At 38.6% G+C, this 12331-nt stretch overlaps 1 protein-coding gene and 1 pseudogene across 1 annotated transcript in view; both read right to left on the bottom strand.

The window, feature by feature from the left end:
* CPED1 (cadherin-like and PC-esterase domain containing 1) overlaps positions 1-12331 on the bottom strand; it is a 354996-nt gene that overhangs the window by 176169 nt on the left and 166496 nt on the right. The window lies entirely within an intron of this gene.
* LOC102850098 lies at positions 3349-4764 on the bottom strand (annotated as a pseudogene).

Below are 12331 nucleotides of genomic sequence, written 5' to 3'. Positions count from 1 at the left end.
GGTCCCCTCCTGGCCACATGCCCAAAGTATGTAAGATGGAGCTTCAAAATCCTAGCCTCCAAGGAGAAACTTGGTTTCACCCTCTCCAAGACAGACCTCTTTGCTCTCTTGGTGGTCCATGTCAAGTAAATATCATTAGATTGTTTGAAAATGTCATTCTGGAAAATAGACTCTTTTGTCTCACTAAAAAAAAAAAAGAAAAGAAAATGTCATTCCGTTTTTCAACCAATGACTATCTGATAATAGCAATGATAGCCCTTGTGCCATGGCCTCTTCTGAATTCAGACTGAATTTCTGAACGTTCCCTGTGAATGTAATATTCAAGCCATTTAAAAATAAACTTCACCAAGATTTTACTTCATGTCATATAATGATATTATTGGATAAATTCTGTACTCCACTGGATTAATTTTTGTAATGAAAACAAATATGGATTTCTTCCAGTTGCTGGCTAGATAACTGTCTTCCAAATTTTTTGGTATGACAATTGAGCACATCCAGTGTTACATTTGTTTGTTGAAGTTGTTTTTGTCAATTCCTGGAGGCTTATTTTTGTCAGTACTTTAGAGAAACCTGGAGATCACCCTTGGGATTCAATGGTTCTTGATAAAATGCTATTTCTTGAAATGGTCCCCTGTCAACCAGTTCTTTCTGGCACAATGACTCTGTATAATTCTTCCAACTTCTTTTGAAGACTGCTGCATAATGCAATCATTTGCCCACCAAAATTTTCCGTAGTGCTAGTAGAGGCTTAATTTCTTTTTCTTTAATTCTTCCAGCTTGAGGAATCTGATCATGTTCTTCCCTATGGGTTTTCTAACTCCAGGTCTCTGCACATTTCATCACAACACTTTGTTTTCTCAAGATGTCCTTTGAAATCATGTGTTCACTTTTCAGGGATGTGTCTTCTCTCCATATCTTCTCAATCAATATGTAGAACAGACCATTTAGAAAGCTGGGCTTTATGAGGGGGAATGTGGCATCAGGATTGGAGGAAGACTCATCAGCTACAGCTTTATACAGATAACAAAGCCTTGCTTGCTAAAACTGAGAAGGAACTGAAGCTTTTGCTGTAGAAATCAAGGACTGCAGTCTTCAATATGGATTGAAGCTCAACATTAAGAAAATAAAGATTTGCATCAATGGCTCAATTGGCAGCATCACGGTAGATAGAAAAAAAGATTGAGATTGTTATCAACTTCATCCTGTTCAGATCCATAATCAACACTTTTGGCACCAGCAGTTAGGAAATCAAAAGACAAGTTACATGGGGAAAATAGATTGTCAGGTACCTCACCAGAGTGCTAAAGAGCAATGGTGTCAGTCTAGAGACTAAGGTGCACCTGCTCCAGGTACTAGTCTTCTCAATTTGCTATGCATCAGAGAGCTAGACAATGACCAACGAATGTCAGAAGAAGAATCAATGCCTTTGAGTTTTGGTGCTGGAGAAGAGTGTTGAACATACCGTGGATCTTGTCTCATTTTAATCACAAAGGCCTTATTTCCAAAGAACTATTCCTTCTTCTTTGCTTACAACTTTAGGATTACAATCATCAGTTGTTATTATTAATGCATTATTTATTACAGATGCAATCAATTTAAGACAACAGAAGCTGGGAGAATTCTTGAGTTTTTCATTTTATTGGTTGGTGCATAAATTTGGATAATAGTTGTATGAATGTGGATATCACCCTATCACTGACAGTGCTGTACGTCAGGATTGATATTGAAGTATTTATTCTGGTGATGATCCATCATGATTTTGGAATGTTTCATTCCTGACATAGTCAACCATACGATCACCTGATTCAAAATGACCAGCCCAAGTCTAGTCAGCTCTTCTTGTTGTGTTGTTGTTATTAGATGGAATCATAGCAACCTTATGGACAACAGATCTAAACCCTGTCCTTCCTGTTCTGTGCCATCCTCATCAACTCTGACATAGTTGAGCTCTTTACTGCAGTCGCCATGCCAACCCACCTCATTGAGGGTCTTCCTCTTCTTTGCTGACCAACCACATTTCCTATTATGACGTCCCTTTCTATGAAATAGCCTGTCCTAACAACATTTCCAAAGTACGTGAGATGCAACTGCATCATCCTTGCCTTCAAGGAGCACTGCAGCTTCACTTTCTCTAAGACATAATCCATTTATTCTTTTTGTAGCTCCTTTTAGGTTCTCTTGTATCAGTCATTTTAAACCTTAGTCTTTCCTTTATCCATAAGTAGTATTTTATACTTGAACTTTTCCTTTACTTGATTGTTGTTGTTGTTGTTGTTGAACTTTTCTTTTACTTGATTAGGATGGGAAATATTACACTACATGCTTGAATGCTGAAAAGAATGATCCAGAAGAGAAGACAAATGAAAGAAATAGAACAGTCCCGGGGATGATAATTTCAGGTTTGAAAGGATATTTCACATATGAGCTCAGGCACGATTTTGTCCACAAGCATTAAATATATGACATCCATATATTTGCTCTGTCCAAACTAAAGGTGGAACAAAGATATATTGATAATTTCCCCCCTTTACTTAAAGTGGAGCAGGGATACACTCAGATCTAATGTTTTTAGATACAGCTGGAATTTAGGTCTATTTCTTTTAATGGATATTATTCTTCTGTCTTTGTCAGAAGAAGCAGGTTATCTCTTTTTTTATTTTAATACTAATTTATTTGTCATTTTATTTGTGTAAGCTAATACCCAGTTTGTTCTGAATGTTTTCCAGCAGTGTGGTTCTAAATAGAAATGTTAAATTACTATAAAAATGTTAACATTATAAAGAACGAAGTTTAACTGTAACTTGATGCAGAGTCCAGTGATCCTTACAATCATCAAGGCTTTTACAATTCTTAGTTCTAAACAAGATTATTATTCATCAAGAAGTGCAAACTGATTTTAACATTCAATTTTAGTGAAAAGAAGGCACTGTGTGTTCTTCCTGAATAACACCATTAGTTTCTCACATTTTATGTTTACATCTAGTCTGAATTATTTTGTAATAATCTTCATTTAATTTTGTATCACAACTGTTGGATGACTTTAAAATCTAAGACCCTGAAATTAAACTGAATAGCTGAAGTATAATAAATTTTTCTTCAGCTAAAGTTTTACGTGAGTCTATGTTACAAACAAGTTCTTTTTCAGATAGATCTTAGCACTTGTCCAGAACCGTAAATGTTATGCTGGAACTATTACAATTCTAGTTAAACTTCCTTATAGCAGAGGAGAAATGTTCCAGTCCCGACCAGGTCTCCTCTCTCTTCCAGGCTTCAGAGCTGGACAGATGCCAGCCTTTAGAGAGTTGGCGCTGCGGTTGGCCTGTGAGCTGGGAGTCCAGTTTTGCCTCAACAGTGAGTGTGATTTTGAGTTCTTTCGTGATGAGGATCAATTTCTTCATAGGTAGCTTCTGTAGTGCCAGCAGGAGCTAAAGGATCAAACTCCATCACGTCGTAGTAATTGGGCGGCTGAAGATCATTCTTTGCCATTGCTGGGTGGTTGCTAGGCAACGCTGGTGGCGTCTGGTTTGCCCAAGTCGTTGGGATGCTTGGCTGTAGCAATACTGCATATGAATCTTCTGCAAAGTTGTCGTATGTGTGGCTGGAGAGGTGGTTTTGGCTGGTCCTCGGGGGAGACAGGAGTGTTTCTGTGTTTTCTGAGGCTAATAAGTCCACTTGTGGATAATGGCTGGGCCTCACAGAATTGTTCACAACGGGAACTGGAGATCTAAACTTTAAGTCTGAAAGCCGAGCATTCATGGTGTTGAGTTCTCCCAGAGTGGCTCTAGGAGTCGGAGGGCTGGGGCTTAGGTCCAGGAGATCAGAGGACGGTGCAGAAGTTTCGCTGCTAGTATTGGTTGCTTCCTCCTGATTTTTATTTTGCTCCAAAAGCCTTTGTTGGTTTCGAGTAAACCTCTCATATCCAAGGAGGGCATTATTTAAATCTTCATTCACTTGAATTAATTCAACAGTGACATCTTCATTCTCCACTACCACCAGCAGGTCCATGATCCTCACCTGCATTTCTCGGCTCATCTTATAAAGTTTCTGCAGCAGCTCTATGTCTTCACGGTTTTCAGATCCAGCGGTGTTCTCCATTAATATGGCTGACATCACTCTCACATTCATTTTCACCATATCCAACTCACTGTGTAATTTTCCAATCTGTTCTGGGACCAACGTAATGGTTGAGCTCTTGGGGGCAACCACTGAAGAAAGAGCTGGTGCAATAGGAACGCATGTTGTTGGATGAGATGAGCTCTGAGTGGCGTCTTGTCTTGGTTCAGCCTCTGCATTTGAGGAAGGAAACTGTACACCTTTCTTAAGCAGGTCAAGGTAGACTTCTTTCACTTCACTTACATCCACGCCTCCTGGGAAACCCTGTGACCAGGTCTTAATGAAATTCAAGATTTTATTCTGAATATCTAATGGCAAGTTGTATCTGGGATTCAACAGCTTACCTAGACTATCTTTCACAAAATCCTTCTTCACAATCAGAGATTGGAAACTTGGGCCACAATTCTGCATGCACATGTCTATGAGTGACAGAGTAAGTTGGATTTCCTTATGGTTGTAGTCTTTGGAAATCCTTTTCTTCAATGCTTTTACTGCATCTTTAGGCCCATCCTGGGCCGTGTTGATTATGTCGCATATGTGCATAAACTGGCCCCACTCTTCAGTCTGAACTCCAGCAAATGTAGCCTTTTCTATGAGGTGTCCCACGGAGGTCCCGTAGGGATCCCGGGGACTCTTCCCAAAAGCCATGGTGGCCCCAGTGAGCCAGGCCCAGGAAATCCGCAGGTTATCTCTTATATTCTCTCACTCAGATTCTGATTTTCAGAGATGGCATGTTTAACCAGCGTCTCTGGTGACTCAGTGTTAAGGTGTTGAAATGCCAACCCAAAGGCATGCAGTTCAAATCCACTGGCTACTCTGAAGGAGAAAGATGTGCAATTTCCACTTTTGTAATGAACTGCCTATGAAAACACACTGGAGAATCAACTATGAATAAGTACATTCAGCAGTACATAAAAACAACTCTGGAGGACTCTTCAAAATGCGTTGATTAGACTCTAAACACCATAGAATTGTATCTTGATGTCCTATATTTTATATATGAATGGTCTGTTTCTGTGGGTTTGTTGTTGTACAGTGTCGAGTTGGAACTGACCCCTCGCTATTCCTCCAGTGGGTTTTCAGAGGCAGTTAATTGCATGGGAGAAGATTGGCCAGCCTTCTCCTGCAGTCAATTTTTATCATCTCATAATTAACAGTATCTTAAAAATCTTCACTAAACTTGAAATTTTTCTGTTTTAAAAACATTTAGCAACTATAATGCTCTAAGGCTTTAAATGCCATTCATCAAAGAGAACTATCATTACAATTATCGCAGTTGCAACTGGTCAGAACAACACAGATATGTTACATATCTTAGAAAATGTTCATAAATTAAAAAGGAAAATTGCCTTAGAAATGTGCATCTGAGACAGTATGATTCCTTTTTTCAATTAGTTTATGTATTCATTGAGAGAATATTGCTTGTTTCTAGAACAAGAAAAGCCCAGAATCAGTCTCGATAATATATTTAATGTAAGCACAGGGAGTATTTGTTCACAGATTTATCGATGTGGATGGAAGCATTTTGTTACAGCAATATGACTCAATTCTTTGAACTTCTTCCAAGGCTTAGAGAACAAACAAATAAACAAAAACCCTTAACAAAAAAGCACAGTGATTTATCATGAAGTATTCAATTTTGTTAAAAACGGAAGTTCAAATAGGACCTCAGTGGCAAAGCGTTTGTTACTCAGTGATTAAAATTCATATCCTCTTTTCCTATTTATTTTCTGGGGGAAATTCTTTTTCTCCTCTGGAAGAATCATCATAAAATATTAGGGGAGAGAAAGAGAGCTAAATTTTTTAAAAGCAGAAGCATGTCTTTTTTGTTTTATATTGGTTTGCATACAAAATTTACATACATTGTGTTTCATTCATATACATTATATTTCACACATTCATTCACGTTGTGTTTCATGTCTTTTAAAGCAATGGGGGAAAGAAGGCGCTTGCTTTCTCATAGGAATCAATTTGAGGAAATCACAGATGTTAAAATGCAGTGGCGGTTCCGAGGTAGAATTCTGCTATCAGTGCAGGACCCTTGTTTGGTTCCCAGCCAGGGAAGAGGTAGCCACCACATGTGTAAATGACAGCTTGCTTGCTGCTATTTTATTGAATAATTTTCAGCAGTCTCCAGACTAAGATGGCCTAGGAATAAAGACACCACATGAAGCCATGTGACTCAGAATAATAAAATCCGTAGCCAGAGGAGTGCACTGGATGGGTTGGTTTTTCTTTCATTTATGCAGGTAGTTGCCATGACTCAGGGACAGATTGGATGGCAGCTACCAAGAATAGCAGATGGATTGTATAATTCAAGTATCTGGAGACTGAATAACTTGAGAATCTGACCAAAATGAGGAAGAATGTGGCAACAGGATTAAAGGAAGCCGCATAAATGACCATGTTACACAGATGACAAAACCTCTTAGCAGAGAGTGAAGGAAACGTGAAGCATTTAGTACAGAAGATCAAAGACTACAATTTTGAATACGGATACATCTCAACATCAAGAAAACAAAAATTTTCACCACTGAACCAATTGGTGGCATAATAGAATGGGGGAGGGGGAGTGTGAAGTTGTCAATGATCTCATTTTGGCAAGATCTACAATTAACATCTTTGTGTTAAACGATGGAGTGAAGAAATCAAAGACATGTTATGGTGGGAAAATCTGCTGTCAAGAGCCCTCCAAAGTGTCAAACAACAACAACAACAACAACAACAACAAAAGTTTTAAAAATGTGGTACACCTGATCCTGCCCATAGTTTTCCAGTTGCTTCCCCATGCATCTGAAAGTCAGACAATGATGAAGAACGACAAGAGAAAATTCAGTACATTTGAACTGTGTGTTGGAGAAGAAAACTGAATATCCCATGGACTGCTGAAAAGAATGAACAAATCTCTTTGGCAGAAAGAAGTACAAGTAGGGTGCTCTTAGAAGTTCAACTAAGGTGACAAACTGTCACCTCCAATCTTTGGGCATGTTGTCAGGAGGGTAGGTCCTTGGAAAAAGACATCATGCTGAGAAAGGGAGACAGCAAAAGAGAAGACCTCCAACAAGATGGATTGTCACAGTAACTGTGGCAACGCACTTGGGCCGGTCAGAGGTCGTGAGGATGATGCAAGGTTCAGATGGGCTGTTTCTAGTGCCACAGTTAATTGTAGTCAGTTCGTAGTGCCACAGTTAATTGTAGTCAGTTCCTAGTGCCACAGCTGATCGTAGTCAACTCGAGAGTCTCCGGCAACAATAACAACCAACAATGCATATACTCAAGAACTTTTACAGATTCTTCCTGTGTTCACATCCCTTGAAAAGTCTTCATGAACCTCAGAGGCATATGACCCAGCGCTGGGATCACAGCTCTGGACACCGCTGGCCCTGAAGAATGCATTTATCATTCACCACACCACAGGGGCTCTGGTCAGAGAGGAAGTGCTATGAGCCCTGTGGACAATGTGAAGCTTCCTTTGTGTTCCAAAGGAACATAATTCAGTTATAATTTCTGTAAACTACCAGCTATTTCAAAATAGGAAGGAAAGAGTTTTGTTGGGAAAAGAAGACATAAGAGACCAAATTAAAACCCTATGCACTTATAGATTTTTCTTCTTGTGTATTTATGGTATTTGAATAATTTCCATGCCATACTTAATAACAATTGGTAGCTTTGCCAAACTGATACCACGTGCTGGGCACCATGCATTGTGGATGAGTTGTTTTGTCTATACTTATAGAAATGTTATATGATTTCTACCTAATATCTCAACTTTATATGTCAAGAAATTAAGGCTTTAAGAATTCAAATAACTATAGTTACCTAACTAGGAAGGTTATAAAGATGGGTATGAAACATGATCTGTTTGTGTCTGGAAAAACCCTAGCATTATTTCTGTCCTTGTGCCTGTGATGATGGCTAGATTTAGGAATGTGAATAGGCTGTGAAATACAGAGAAATAAATCACTGATGTTTTTACTTTCATGGAAAATGTATTAGAAACTGGCATAATTCTCAAGTATCTGCCCTGATACCCACACATCTAAAATATCAATTCAGCAGCTTGAGTATTTATATAGCTTAATTACCTTTTGGGAAAATGAAGAATACTTCTTTGTAACTTAAGTCAAATTGCCTGGATCAAGAACAAATTTCATGTTAAATCAAATGATTTAAGAATATAAATATCCTCATCATTTGTTTTAGCTTGTTAAAAACTGGCTGGCTTTAGGGGAAATCATAGAAAAAAGTGAATTAATTGGCTGTGACTGGACCTAAATTAAGATACTTTTTACTCATTCCCTGGAATTAGATCAAAAATGCCACTCATTTAAATAAATTCTGTGTTGTTAATGACATGAATCATTTTACTCATCTGTAAATCCTTAACAAATCCAAGCTTGAAGCATACATTAAGTTAGGAATTCAGAATATAGAACTCTATGTGATTTAATCAAGTCATCCAGTCCGATCAGTTTCATAGTTGAATTAAAAAAAAATTATCCCACCTGTATTCTAGAAAATTGATCAGAAGCAGGATAACAGTGATACAAAAGGCTGTGAATAACACAAAAATGTTATTATTTACTTTGAATGGTAGACCCTAGATGGCATGACACTCAACCTTCTCATAGAATTGCCAAGTTATCTTTGTCATCCTTTCTGGGATCTGTCAGTGGGACATAAAGGGGCAGATATTTAACAGTAAAAAGCAAAAGCATAAGTTGTAAATATTTTCTCTTTATTTGAATGCCAGTCTTTGTGTAGGTCAAAACTATTTCCATGATAGTTAAAATACAGACCTTTTCTAAATCTCTAAGTCAAGAGGGTCTGGCAGCTCATTTGAGAAACTTCACATGTTTTAATTGTCTTAAGCAAAAAACTGCCACGAAATCTGCTCGTAAAGGACAGAACTCCCTGGGTTTTAGATTGTTGTGGTCAGGAACCGGCAAGTCCACTATAACAAATAGTGACCCTATGGGCGACAGATCTGACTCCGACTCTACCTTTTGCTGTCATCAGGATCCCTGTTACACTCTAGGCTATTGTGTAGTCACTGTGTCAACCCAGCTCATTGAGAGTCTTCCTCTTTCCCCCTCACCCTCTGCTTTTATAGATAGAGGCAGTACAACAAACGTTAACCCTCGGCCGTTCAGTCGATTCCAACTCATGGGACCCTTTATTGGATTTCTAAGGTTGTAAATCTTTCCAGGAGAAGCCTGCCTTCTCTTTCTCTCTTGAGGCAGTTGGTAGATTTGAACTATCAACCTTTCAGTTGGTAGCCTGATAGGAAATGCACTAACCCCCTAGGCTTCTTTAATAAGCAACTAAAGTCCTTTTATTGCAGGCATCCCAAATTAAGGTATTATTAAAAGAGAAATCAAAAGACGATGCATGTAACTCTTAAACCATTTAATGTAAAATTGATATATGTATATTCCTTTGCCAATCTCATGATATGCCTGTATCTTTTTATAGCATGCCCAAGGTGAAGTGAGTGATTGGCATTTTAAGTCATCTAAGTGACCCACCCATAACACATGGTTTGTAACTTAAATAGAGCAAGAACTTAAAGACCCTGGCAAAATATCTGAGGACAGATTCCTATATGATTCTCCCCAAATCTGAAAATTTGTTACCCCCCACATGTAATCCACATGCAATCTTTTAATTTCCCTGTATTGAATCATTCATAAATGTTCAGCTTTGTGTTTGTAAAAGGTCTGTTTCTTTTTTGAATATCTAGTTCACCAGGGCAGACTAGGTAATTCTACAAATCCACTGGTATAGAGAGAAATGTGGGCACAGCAAACCTACCTGGAGCAGTCAGTAGGTTTTATGGAGGGAGTATTGAACATTGATAACATGACAAGTTAAGTGAGATTTAATGAGACAAGTTAAATAAGATTCAATTTACTGTCTAGAGATATGGGTCCTAATTCCAGCTGACATTTAGTCTCTTTGTCAAATGGTAAGTCACATTTCTTCATCCATAAAGTGGGCATCAATACAAAACCATAGCATAAAATCTTTGTAACAATATCAAATAAGACCATATCTGAGAATGCATTTCCCATTTTGAAATGGTAAGTGTCACCTTCCATTCCATGAAATTCAAGATTCTCCAAAATTTTAATATATCTTTTCTGGTCTTGCTCACTCCACAAACCTGTTTTGACATCCTTTTCTCTTTCTTCCTTCTCCACCCTCACCCCACTTCAGTTCCCGGGTCCCATACAGACACCATCTCGCCAAATCAGACAGCACACACTGCTGAGAACACAAACCCTGCTTCCTCTCTTCTCAGTGTAAACATCATCCTGGCCTCTCTCCCCAATCTTATCTCCCTTAAAAAGACATTCTTGTGACTCTCTCACGGACTGCCAAAAGAATAAACAAGTCTGTCTTGGAGAAAGTGCAACTGTTTGCTCCTTAGAGGAAAGGATCATGAAACTTTATCTCACATACTTTGAGCATGTTGTCAAGAGAAAACAGTCCTTGAAGAAAGATACCATGCTGGGAAAGGTGGAGGGTCAGAGGAAGATGATGGGTTCACCAGCAAATGGACTGACAGAGTGCCTGTAACAATGGGCGGAGACCTTGAGGATGGCAGCAAGATTCCCAAGGCTCAGACTGCTGTTCAGAGGGTCTCTGTGAGTTGTAGTGGATCTTGCAGGACCTCACAACAGCATTCTTCCTTCCAACGCCAGCTAAGTTATCACCTATGTGCTGTTGATGCTGCGACCTCACTTTGCTCAGCTGGATAATTCTCCTGACTGACAACCCCATTCATGCCAAGACAGTGGACTCTGCCTAGACTTGGAGTTTATGAACACTTTTCTTCTCTTATTGGAGAGTTCATTGAAGGCAAGGACAAACTTTTGTGTTGTTATTGTTGTTCCTCCACATTGCGAAGTGCATAGCAGATATCCTTTTGTTTTTGTTTTTGTTTTAAATTTTTAAATGTTATTAATTTTAATTAACATTTACAGAGATTTTGGGTTTTCATTCACTCATTGTTGTAATATTTTCTCTACCCTTCTCCCCAGTTCGTTCTTCTTTCCCCCCCTTGAAAATCTGTTTTAATTGTCCAATTGCCACAGTGCTTGTCAAAGCCAGTTCTGATTAATCTCCTTTGTCAGTGTGTCCTTTGCCATTTAAATGTGTTGGAACACATGAGTTTAATTAGCCACGAATGCTTATTGAAATATTCAACATTGTTTGCACTTAGTGGTGGGGTTTGTTTGTTTTTTTTTTTATATATATTACTCTGATTTATTTACAAAATTTGAATGCATTGTTTTTCACAAAAGATCCTTCCCATTTCTTTCACCCCACCCACCTAGCGAATTGTGTAACCCTATGATTAACACCCTTCCTTAACTCTACCTCCCCCATCCTCACTCCTCTATTTCTACCCTCCACCCTTGGATCTTTATGCTCATTCTACAATATGTTTTATACAGTATTTGTCCTTGTGGGACTGAGTTATCTCACTCAGAATAATGCTCTCCAGTCCCTCCCAAGTTAGGTAGTCATTTACAAAACCATTGCTCCTGCATGCTGCATAGTATTCCCTTGTATGAATGCACCACAACCCTTCAATCCATTCGTTTGTAGTTGGACATCTGGGCTGTTTCCATGTTCTTAAAATGGTGGATAATGCTGCTGTGAACATTGGTGTATAATTTTCCATTTGAGCCTCAGTTCTCATTTTCTTGTGGTATATTCCAAGCAATGGAACAGCTGGGTCCTATGGAATTTCTATGTTCAGCCTTTTGAGGAAGCACCAAACTGCCTTCCAGAGTGGCTGTACCATTGTACAATCCTACCAACAACATAAAAGAGTTCTTATCTCACCACATCCTCTTCAACATTTATTATTTGCTGTCCTGTTAAACTTCACCACCACTACTGGAATGAGATGTTACCTCATTGTGGTTTTGATTTGCATCTTTCTTATTGCCAGAGGTTTGGAGCATTTCTTCATATGTCTGTTGGTCATTTGAATATCTTCCTCTGTGAAAATTCTTTTCACATTTTTTGCCCACTTTGTAATTGGTTTATCAGACTTTTTCTTGTGGAGGCCTTGGGGTATTCCATAAACATTCGTTATGAGACTCTTGTCTGAGATGGTATTGCCAAATGTTTGTTCCCAGTCAGCACGTTTTCTTTTCACCCTGTTGGGAAAAGTTTTTGATGAACACAGGGATTTAAT

The sequence above is a fragment of the Elephantulus edwardii genome, unplaced genomic scaffold, assembly GCF_000299155.1.
Source record: "Elephantulus edwardii isolate Elephantulus edwardi_28Jun2011 unplaced genomic scaffold, EleEdw1.0 scaffold00022, whole genome shotgun sequence".
NCBI lineage: Eukaryota > Metazoa > Chordata > Mammalia > Macroscelidea > Macroscelididae > Elephantulus > Elephantulus edwardii.
The sequence above is the reverse complement of the archived record's forward strand: the minus strand, read 5'-3'. Positions and strand labels throughout refer to the sequence as shown.